This window comes from Amblyomma americanum, chromosome 7, assembly GCF_052857255.1.
Source record: "Amblyomma americanum isolate KBUSLIRL-KWMA chromosome 7, ASM5285725v1, whole genome shotgun sequence".
Lineage (NCBI taxonomy): Eukaryota > Metazoa > Arthropoda > Arachnida > Ixodida > Ixodidae > Amblyomma > Amblyomma americanum.
In genome coordinates, this window is record NC_135503.1 from 175297422 (window position 1) to 175309636 (window position 12215).

Consider the following 12215-nt stretch of genomic DNA (forward strand, 5'->3'; position numbering starts at 1 on the left):
CTCCGCATGCTCACTTTGGCATCCTTAATTAAAAGCGCGCTGCCGCCTAATTATGGTAAACCAACTACCCCAGTATTCCACTTTACTGTTCCTAAGTAAAGATGAGCATGAGCGAACTCTGTCTTAGAGATACCAATCTGTTCTAGAAGCGTATGCGTAGTAGGTCGCCGTGGTTGATTGCCTTGCCGCCCTCAAATCAATTTTTACATGCTCATAGCCAAGACTGCGACAATTAAATGTCTGCTTACCGCGTTCGATATATAGGTCCCATCGCTGTAGCATTGCCATCGCATGTTTACTTCGTTTAGGGAGTTTAATACTCCAAAACGACTGAGGCCATCAGGGACAGTGGAGGCGTCTGGATAATGTAGACCACTTAGGAGTCTTTAACGAGCACTAACACCACACAGCAGACGAGCCTATAGCACATCGCTGAAATCTAAATGCCGCTGCGAAGGCCGGGATCGAGAACGCGTATTTGGGCCAGCAGCTTTGCATCATAACCACTGATGCAACTCTGCCTCTATAAAGTCGCCAAAAGGATTACTTACCGCATCTTCATCATCAGCCTAACTACACCCACTGCAGGGGAAAGACCTCTCCCATCTCTATCCCAATATCCTGTCCTTTGACAGCTGCGCCAACCCTACGCCTGCAAACTTCTTATTCTCATCCGCCACCTAACTTTCTGCCGTCGCCTGCTACGCATAAACTTTCTTCGAATCTACTCTGTTATCCTTAAGCGCCAGCGATTATCTTCCCTTCCCACTACATGCTCTGCCCAGACCATTTCTTCCTCTTCATTTTGACTAGGATGTCATTAACACCCGTTTGTTCACTCACCCAGTCTGCCCGCTCCCGGTCTCTTAACGTAAGACCTATTATTTGCTTTTTAGTTAGCCTCCATATTTCTCCCTGTAGGCGAGTACCGGTAAGAAACATCTGTTATATACTTTTCTCTTTAGGGATATTCGTAAACTGCCATTCATGATCTCAGATAAAATGCCACATGCGCTCCACCCCAGTCTTATACATCTAGTCCCTATTCATCATTGCGCAGCAGTGACAGCGCTGTAAGCAGAGACATAACAGTCTTCCTAAAACTTCTTCGTACACGAGCGCAGTTTTCGACGGGAGTGCATTGTTATTGAGCGCTTCGAATGACCATCGCGGCAGCAGCCAGGTTCCATCGCATACGTGTCTTGATCGCGGACAAAAGATCTCACAGCCGCTGCACCACGTGACAGCCTGAATGGCAGCTATGAAACCTGGACAAAGATATTCAGCCGCCAAACCAGGTGATATCCTCGACAAAGCCTAAAAAATCCGGACGACGTCAGTGATCGGCTCATTGGCAGCAGTGACAGCGCTGTACGCGGAGGCATAACAGTCTCCCTGCAACTTCCAGGTACACTGGAGCAGTTTTCACCTTACAGCCGTGCATTGCAATAGAGCGCTTGCAATCACCATCATAACAGCAGCCTGGTGCGATCGGATACGTGCTTAGATCGCCGACTCAAGCTCTCTCAGACGCTGCACCACGTGACAGCCTGCATGACAGCTATGACACACGGACGACTATAGTCAGGTGCCGAACCGCGGATACCCTCGACTAACCTATATGAAACCCAGACGACGACAGTGATCGGCTCATTGGCAGCAGTGACAGCGCTGTACGTGGAGGCATAACAGTCTCCCTACAACTTCCAGGTATACTGGAGCATTTTGCACCGGACAGCCGTGCATTGTTGTAGAGCACTTGGAATCACCATCATAACAGCAGCCTGGTGCCATCGCATACATGCTTTGATCGCCGACTCAAGCTCTCTCAGACGCTGCACCACGTGACAGCCTGCATGACAGCTATAAAACACGGACGACTATAGTCAGGTGCCGAACCGCGGATACCCTCGACTATCCCATATGAAACCCAGACGACGACAGTGATCGGCTCATTGGCAGCAGTGACAGCGCTGTACGCGGAGGCATAACAGTCTCCCTACAACTTCCAGGTAAACTGGAGAAGTTTTCACTGGACAGCCGTGCATTGTTATAGAGCGCTTGGAATCACCATCATAACAGCAGCCTGGTGCCTTCGCATATGTGCTTTGATCGCCGACTCAAGCTCTCTCAGACGCTGCACCAACTGACAGCCTGCATGACACATATGAAACACGGACGACTATAGTCAGGTGCCGAACCGCGGATATCCTCGATAAATCCATATGAAACCCAGACGACGACAGTGATCGGCTCATTGGGAGCAGTGACAGCGCTGTACGCGGAGGCATAACAGTCTCCCTGCAACTTCCAGGTACACTGGAGCAGTTTTCACCTTACAGCCGTGCATTGCAATAGAGCGCTTGCAATCACCATCATAACAGCAGCCTGGTGCGATCGGATACGTGCTTAGATCGCCGACTCAAGCTCTCTCAGACGCTGCACCACGTGACAGCCTGCATGACAGCTATGACACACGGACGACTATAGTCAGGTGCCGAACCGCGGATACCCTCGACTAACCCATATGAAACCCAGACGACGACAGTGATCGGCTCATTGGCAGCAGTGATAGCGCTGTACGTGGAGGCATAACAGATCCCTACAACTTCCAGGTACACTGGAGAAGATTTCACCGCACAGCCGTGCATGTTATAGAGTCTTGGAATCACCATAACAGCAGCCTGGGGCCATCGCATACGTGCCTTGTTCGCCGACTTAAGCTCTCTCAGACGCTGCACCACGTGACAGCCTGCATGACAGCAATGAAACAAGGATGACTATAGTCAGGTGCCGAACCGCGGATACCCTCGACTAACCCATGTGAAACCCAGACAACGACACTGATCGGCTCATTGGCAGCAGTGACAGCGCTGTACGCGTGGCGTAACAATGTCCCAACAAGTTCTATGTACACTGGCCAAGTTTTCAACCAACGGCCTTTCATTGGTATGGAGCTCTTGGAATGACCATCGTGGCAGTAGCCTGGTTGCATCGCATATGTGGCTTGATCGCTGATTCAAGCGCTCTCAGCAGCTGCACGTCGTGACAGCCTACATGACAGATATGAAATCCCGACGACGATAGTCAGCTGGCGAACCACGTGATATGCTCGAAAATGCCTGTAAAACCCGGACGACAACAGTGATCGGCTTAACGTTATCAGTGACAGCTCTGTACGCGCGGCGTAACAATGTCCCAACAACTTCTATGTACACTGGCCAAGTTTTCAACGAACGGCCTTTCATTTGTATGGAGCTCTTGGAATGAGCATCGTGGCAGTAGCCTGGTTGCATCGCATATGTGGCTTGATAGCTGATTCAATCGCTCTCAGCCGCTGCACCTCGTGACAGCCTACATGACAGATATGAAATCCGGACGACGATAGTCAGCTGTCGAACCACGCGATATCCTCGAAAAAGCCTGTAAAACCCGGACGACGACAGTGATCGGCTTAACGTTAGCAGTGACAGCTCTGTACGCGACGGAGTAACAATGTCCCAAACACTTCTATGTACACTGGCCAGGTTTTCAACGAACAGCCTTTGGAATGACCATCGTGACAGTAGCATGGCTGCATTGCATATGTGGCTTGATAGCGGATCAAGCGCTCTCAGCCGCTGCACTTCGTGACAGCCTGCATGACAGATATGAAATCTGGACGACGATAGTCAGCTGTCGAACCACGTGATATCCTCGAAAAAGCCTGTAAAACCCCGACGACGACAGTGATCGGCGTAACATTAGCAGTGACAGCTCTGTACGCGCGGCGTAACAATGTCCCAATAACTTCCATATACACTGGCCAAGTTTTCAACGAACGGCCTTTCATTGGTATGGAGCTCTTGGAATGACCATCATGGCAGTAGCCTCGTTGTTTCGCATATGTGGATTGATAGCCGATTCAAGCGCTCTCAGCCGCTGCACCTCGAGGCAGCTTACATGACAGATATGAAATCCGGACGACGATAGTCAGCTGTCGAACCACGTGATATCCTCGAAAAAGCCTGTAAATTGCGGACGACGACAGTGATCGGCTTAACGATAGCAGTGACAGCTCTGTAAGCGCGGAGTAACAATGTCCCAAAAACTTCTATGTAGACTGGTCAAGTTTTCAACGAACTGCCTTTCATTGGTATGGAGCTCTTGGATTGACCATCGTGGAAGTAGCCTGGTTGCATCGGATATGTGGCTTGATAGCTGATTCAATAGCTCTCAGCCGCAGCACCTCGTGAGAGCCTACTTGACAGATATGAAATCCGGATGACGATAGTCAGCTGTCGAATCACGTGATATTCTCGAAGAAGCCTGTAAAACCCGTATGACTACAGTGATCGGCTTAACGTTAGCAGTGACAGCTCTGTACGCGCGGAGTAACAATGTCCGAACAACTTCTATGTACACTGGCCAAGTTTTTAACGAACAGCCTTTTATTGATATGAGCTCTTTGAATGACCATCGTGGCAGTAGCCTGGTTGCATCGCATATGTGGATTGATAGCTGATTCAAGCGCTCTCAGCCGCAGCACCTCGTGACAGCCTACATGACAGATATGAAATCCGACGACGATAGTCGGCTGTCGAACCACGTGATATCCTCGAAAAAGACTGTAAGTCCCGGACGACGACAGTGATCGGCTTAACGTTAGCAGTGACAGCTCTTTGCGCGGCGGCGTAACAATGTCTGAAACACTTCTATGTACACTGGCCAAGTTTTCAACGAACAGCCTTTGGAATGACCATCTTGGCAGTAGTCTGGTTGCATTGCATATGTGGCTTGATAGCGGATCAAGCGCTCTCAGCCGCTGCACTTCGTGACAGCCTGCATGACAGATATGAAATCTGGACGACGATAGTCAGCTGTCGAACCACGTGATATCCTCGAAAAAGCCTGTAAAACCCCGACGACGACAGTGATCGGCGTAACATTAGCAGTGACAGCTCTGTACGCGCGGCGTAACAATGTCCCAATAACTTCCATATACACTGGCCAAGTTTTCAACGAACGGCCTTTCATTGGTATGGAGCTCTTGGAATGACCATCATGGCAGTAGCCTCGTTGTTTCGCATATGTGGATTGATAGCCGATTCAAGCGCTCTCAGCCGCTGCACCTCGAGGCAGCTTACATGACAGATATGAAATCCGGACGACGATAGTCAGCTGTCGAACCACGTGATATCCTCGAAAAAGCCTGTAAATTGCGGACGACGACAGTGATCGGCTTAACGATAGCAGTGACAGCTCTGTAAGCGCGGAGTAACAATGTCCCAAAAACTTCTATGTAGACTGGTCAAGTTTTCAACGAACTGCCTTTCATTGGTATGGAGCTCTTGGATTGACCATCGTGGCAGTAGCCTGGTTGCATCGGATATGTGGCTTGATAGCTGATTCAATAGCTCTCAGCCGCAGCACCTCGTGAGAGCCTACTTGACAGATATGAAAACCGGATGACGATAGTCAGCTGTCGAATCACGTGATATTCTCGAAGAAGCCTGTAAAACCCGTATGACTACAGTGATCGGCTTAACGTTAGCAGTGACAGCTCTGTACGCGCGGAGTAACAATGTCCGAACAACTTCTATGTACACTGGCCAAGTTTTTAACGAACAGCCTTTTATTGATATGAGCTCTTTGAATGACCATCGTGGCAGTAGCCTGGTTGCATCGCATATGTGGATTGATAGCTGATTCAAGCGCTCTCAGCCGCAGCACCTCGTGACAGCCTACATGACAGATATGAAATCCGACGACGATAGTCGGCTGTCGAACCACGTGATATCCTCGAAAAAGACTGTAAGTCCCGGACGACGACAGTGATCGGCTTAACGTTAGCAGTGACAGCTCTTTGCGCGGCGGAGTAACAATGTCTGAAACACTTCTATGTACACTGGCCAAGTTTTCAACGAACAGCCTTTGGAATGACCATCTTGGCAGTAGTCTGGTTGCATCGCATATGTGGCTTGATAGCTGATTCAAGCGCTCTCGGCCGCAGCACCTCAGGACAGCCTACATCACAGATATGAAATCCGGACGACGATAGTCAGCTGTCGAACCACGTGATATCCTCGAAAAAGCCTGTAAATCGCGAATGACGACAGTGATCGGCTTAACGATAGCAGTGACAGCTCAGTACCCGCGGCGTAACAATGTCCCAACAAATTCTATGTACACTGGCCAAGTTTTCAACGAACGGCCTTTCATTGGTATGGAGCTCTTGGAATGACCATCGTGGCAGTATCCTGTATGCATCGCATATGTGGCTTGATACCTGATTCAAGCGCTCTCAGCCGCTGCACCTAGTGACAGCCTGCATGACAGATATGAAATCTGGACGACGATAGTCAGCTGTCAAACCCCGTGATATCCTCGAAGAGCCTGTAAAACCTGGACGACGACAGTGATCGGCTTAACGTTAGCAGTGACAGCTCTGTACGCGCGGCGTAACAATGTCCAAACACTTTCTATGTACACTGGCCAAGTTTTCAACGAACGGCCTTTCATTGGTATGGAGCTCTTGGAATGACCATCGTGGCAGTAGCCTGGATGCATCGCATATCTGGCTGAGATAGCTGATTCAAGCGCTCTCAGCCGCTGCACCTCGTGACACCTTACATGACAGATGTGAAATCCGGACGACGATAGTCAGCTGTAGAACCACGTGATATCCTCGAAGAAGCCTGTAAAACCCGGACGACTACAGTGATCGGCTTAACGTTAGCAGTGACAGCTCTGTATGCGCGGCGTATCAATGTCTCAACAACTTGTATATACACTGGCCAAGTTTTACACGAACGGCCTTTCATTGGTATGAAGCTCTTGGAATGACCATCGTGGCAGTAGCCTGGTTGCATCGCATATGTGGCTTGATAGCTGATTTAAGCGCTCTCAGCCGCTGCACCTGGTGACAGCCTACATGACAGATATGAAATCCGGACGACGATAGTCAGCTGTTGAACCACGTGATATCCTCGAAAAAACCTGTAAAACCTCGAAGACGACAGCGATCGGCTTCACGTTAGCAGTGACAGCTCTGTACGCGCGGCGTAACAATGTCCCAACAACTTGTATGTAGATTGGCCAAGTTTTCAACGAACTGCCTTTCATTGGTATATAGCTCTTGCATTGACCATCGTGGCAGTAGCCTGGTTGCATCGGATATGTGGCTTGATTGCTGATTCAATAGCTCTCAGCCGCTGCACCTCGTGACAGTTTACATGACAGATATGAAATCCGGATGACGATAGTCAGCTGTCGAACCACGTGATATTCTCAAAGAAGCCTGTAAAACCCGGACGACTACAGTGATCGGCTTAACGTTAGCAGTGACAACTCTGTACGCGCGGAGTAACAATGTCCCAGCAACTTCTATGTACACTGGCCAAGTTTTCAACGAACAGCCTTTCATTGATATGGAGCTCTTTGAATGACCATCGTGGCAGTAGCCTGGTTGCATCGCATATGTGGATTGATAGATGATTCAACCGCCCTCAGCCGCAGCACCTCGTGACAGCCTACATGACAGATATGAAATCCGGACGACGATAGTCAGCTGTCGAACCACGTGATATCCTCGAAAAAGCCTGTAAATCAAGGACGACGACAGTGATCGGCTTAACGTTAGCAGTGACAGCTCTTTACGCGGCGGCGTAACAATGTCCCAAACACTTCTATGTACACTGGCCAAGTTTTCAACGAACAGCCTTTGGAATGACCATCGTGGCAGTAGTCTGGTTGCATCGCATATGTGGCTTGATAGCTGATTCAAGCGATCTCGGCCGCTGCACCTCATGACAGCCTACATGACAGATATGAAATCCGGACGACGATAGTGAGCTGTCGAACCACGTGATATCCTCGAAAAAGCCTGTAAAACCCGGACGACGACAGTGATCGGCTTAACGTTAGCAGTGACAGCTCTGTAGCGAGGCATAACAATGTCCCAAAAACTTCTATGTACACTGGCCAAGTTTTCAACGAGCGGCCTTTCATTGGTATGGAGCTTTTGGATTGACGATAGTGGCAGTAGCCTGGATGCATCGCATATGTGGCTTGATACCTGAATCAAGCGCTCTCAGCCGCTGCACCTCGTGACAGCCTACTTGACAGATATGAAATCCGGACGACGATAGTCAGCTGTCGAGCCACGTGATATACTCTAAAAAGCCTGTAAAACCCGGACGACGACAGTGGTCGGCTTAAAGTTAGCAGTGACAGCTCTTTACGCGGCCGCGTAACAATGTCCCGAACACTTCTATGTACACTGGCGAAGTTTTCAACGAACGGCCTTTCATTGTTACGGAGCTCTTGGCATGACCATCGTGGCAGTAGCCTGGTTGCATCGCATATGTGGCTTGATAGCTGATTCAAGCGCTCTCAGCCGCTTCACCTCGTGACAGCCTACTTGACAGGTATGAAATCCGGACGACGATAGTCAGCTGTCGAACCACGTGATATCCTCGAAAAAGCCTGTAAAAAACGGGCGACGACAGTGATCGGCTTAACGTTAGCAGTGACAGCTCTGTACGCGGCGGAGTAACAATGTCCCAAACACTTCTATGTACACTGGCCAGGTTTTCAACGAACAGCCTTTGGAATGACCATCGTGACAGTAGTCTGGTTGCATCGCATATGTGGCTTGATAGCTGATCAAGCGCTCTCAGCCGCTGCACCTCGTGACAGCCTGCATGACAGACATGAAATCTGGACGACGATAGTCTGCTGTCGAACCACGTGATATCCTCGAAAAAGCCTGTAAAACCCCGACGACGACAGTGATCGGCGTAACATTAGCAGTGACAGCTCTGTACGCGCGGCGTAACAATGTCCCAACAACTTGTATGTAGATTGGCCAAGTTTTCAACGAACTGCCTTTCATTGGTATATAGCTCTTGCGTTGACCATCGTGGCAGTAGCCTGGTTGCATCGGATATGTGGCTTGATTGCTGATTCAATAGCTCTCAGCCGCTGCACCTCGTGACAGTTTACATGACAGATATGAAATCCGGATGACGATAGTCAGCTGTCGAACCACGTGATATTCTCAAAGAAGCCTGTAAAACCCGGACGACTACAGTGATCGGCTTAACGTTAGCAGTGACAACTCTGTACGCGCGGAGTAACAATGTCCCAGCAACTTCTATGTACACTGGCCAAGTTTTCAACGAACAGCCTTTCATTGATATGGAGCTCTTTGAATGACCATCGTGGCAGTAGCCTGGTTGCATCGCATATGTGGATTGAAAGATAATTCAACCGCCCTCAGCCGCAGCACCTCGTGACAGCCTACATGACAGATATGAAATCCGGACGACGATAGTCAGCTGTCGAACCACGTGATATCCTCGAAAAAGCCTGTAAATCAAGGACGACGACAGTGATCGGCTTAACGTTAGCAGTGACAGCTCTGGTTGCGGCGGCGTAACAATGTCCAAAACACTTCTATGTACACTAGCCAAGTTTTCAACGAACAGCCTTTGGAATGACCATCGTGGCAGTAGTCTCATGACATCGCATATGTGGCTTGATCGCTGATTCAAGCGCTCTCAGCGCTGCACATCGTGGCAGCCTACATTACAGATATGAAACCTGGACGACGATAATCAGCTGTCGAACCACGTGATATCCTCGAAAAAGCCTGTAAAACCCGGACGACGACAGTGATCGGCTTAAGTTAGCAGTGACAGCTCTGTACTCGGCGGCGTAACAATGTCCCAAACATTTCTATGTACACTGGCCAAGTTTTCAACAAACAGCCCTTCATTGATATAGAGCTGTTGGAATGAGCATCGTAGCAGCAGCCTGGTTGCATCGCATATGTGGCTTGATCGCTGATTCAAGCGCTCTCAGCCGGTTCACCTCGAGACAACCTACATGACAGATATGAAATCCGGACGACGATAGTCGGCTGTCGAACCACGTGATGTCCTCGAAAATACCTGTAAAACCCGGACGACGATAGTGATCGGCTTAACGTTAGCAGTGACAGCTCTGTACGCGCGGCGTAACAATGTGCCAACAACTTCTATGTACACTGGCCAAGTTTTCAACGAACGGCCTTTCTTTGGTATGGAGCTCTTGGAATGACCATCGTGGCAGTAGCCTGGTTGCATCGCATATGTGGCTTAATAGCTGATTCAAGCGCTATCAGCCGCTGCACCTCGTGACAGCCTACATGACAGATATGAAATCCGGACGACGATAGCCAGCTGTCGAACCACGTGATATCCTCGAAAAAGCCTGTAAATCGCGGACGACGACAGTGATCGGCTTAACGATAGCAGTGAGTGCTCTGTACGCGCGGCGTAACAATGTCTCAAAAACTTCTATGTACACTGGCCAAGCTTTCAACGAACGGCCTTTCATTGGTACGGAGCTCTTGGCATGACCATCGTGGCAGTAGCCTGGTTGCATCGCATATGTGGCTTGATAGCTGATTCAAGCGCTCTCAGCCGCTTCACCTCGTGACAGCCTACTTGACAGATATGGAATCCGGACGACGATAGTCAGCTGTCGAACCACGTGATATCCTCGAAAAAGCCTGTAAAACCCGGACGACGACAGTGATCGGCTTAACGTTAGCAGTGACAGCTCTGTACGCGGCGGAGTAACAATGTCCCAAACACTTCTATGTACACTGGCCAGGTTTTCAACGAACAGCCTTTGGAATGACCATCGTGGCAGTAGTCTGGTTGCATCGCATATGTGGCTTGATAGCTGATTCAAGCGCTCTCGGCCGCAGCACCTCATGACAGCCTACATCACAGATATGAAATCCGGACGACGATAGTCAGCTGTCGAACCACGTGATATCCTCGAAAAAGCCTGTAAATCGCGAATGACAACAGTGATCGGCTTAACGATAGCAGTGACAGCTCTGTACGCGCGGCGTAACAATGTCCCAACAACTTCTATGTACACTGGCCAAGTTTTCAACGAACGGCCTTTCATTGGTATGGAGCTCTTGGAATGACCATCGTGGCAGTATCCTGTATGCATCGCATATGTGGCTTGATACCTGATTCAAGCGCTCTCAGCCGCTGCACCTAGTGACAGCCTGCTTGACAGATATGAAATCCGGACGACGATAGTCAGCTCTAGAACCACGTGATATCCTCGAAGAAGCCTGTAAAACCCGTACGACGACAGTGATCGGCATAACGTTAGCAGTGACAGCTCTGTATGCGCGGCGTAACAATGTCTCAACAACTTGTATATACACTGGCCAAGTTTTCAACGAACGGCCTTTCATTGGTATGGAGCTCTTGGAATGACCATCGTGGCAGTAGCCTGGTTGCATCGCATATGTGGCTTGATAGCTGATTCAAGCGCTCTCAGCCGCTGCACCTGGTGACAGCCTACATGACAGATATGAAATCCGGACGACGATAGTCAGCTGTTGAACCACGTGATATCCTCGAAAAAACCTGTAAAACCTCGAAGACGACAGCGATCGGCTTCACGTTAGCAGTGACAGCTCTGTACGCGCGGCGTAACAATGTCCCAACAACTTGTATGTAGATTGGCCAAGTTTTCAACGAACTCCCTTTCATTGGTATATAGCTCTTGCATTGACCATCGTGGCAGTAGCCTGGTTGCATCGGATATGTGGCTAGATAGCTGATTCAATAGCTCTCAGCCGCTGCACGTCGTGACAGTTTACATGACAGATATGAAATCCGGACGACGATAGTCAGCTGTCGAACCACGTGATATCCTCGAAAAAGCCTGTAAAACCCGGACGACGACAGTGATCGGCTTAACGTTAGCAGTGACAGCTCTGGTTGCGGCGGCGTAACAATGTCCCAAAAACTTCTATGTACACTGGCCAAGTTTTCTACGAACAGCCTTTGGAATGACCATCGTGGCAGTAGTCTCATGACATCGCATATGTGGCTTGATCGCTGATTCAAGCGCTCTCAGCGCTGCACCTCGTGGCAGCCTACATTACAGATATGAAATCCGGACGACGATAGTCAGCTGTCGAACCACGTGATATCCTCGAAAAAGCCTGTCAAACCCAGACGACGACAGTGATCGGCTTAAGTTAGCAGTGACAGCTCTGTACTCGGCGGCGTAACAATGTCCCAAACATTTCTATGTACACTGGCCAAGTTTTCAACGAGCGGCCCTTCATTGATATGGAGCTGTTGGAATGAGCATCGTGGTAGCAGCCTGGTTGCATCGCATATGTGGCTTGATCGCTGATTCAAGCGCTC

The 12215-nt window shown here is 49.6% G+C and overlaps 1 protein-coding gene across 1 annotated transcript in view; it reads right to left on the bottom strand.

Moving 5' to 3' along the window:
- LOC144098221 (calcium-activated chloride channel regulator 3A-1-like) overlaps nt 1–12215 on the bottom strand; it is a 1385444-nt gene that overhangs the window by 169885 nt on the left and 1203344 nt on the right. The gene's annotated exons all lie outside the window — the stretch shown is intronic.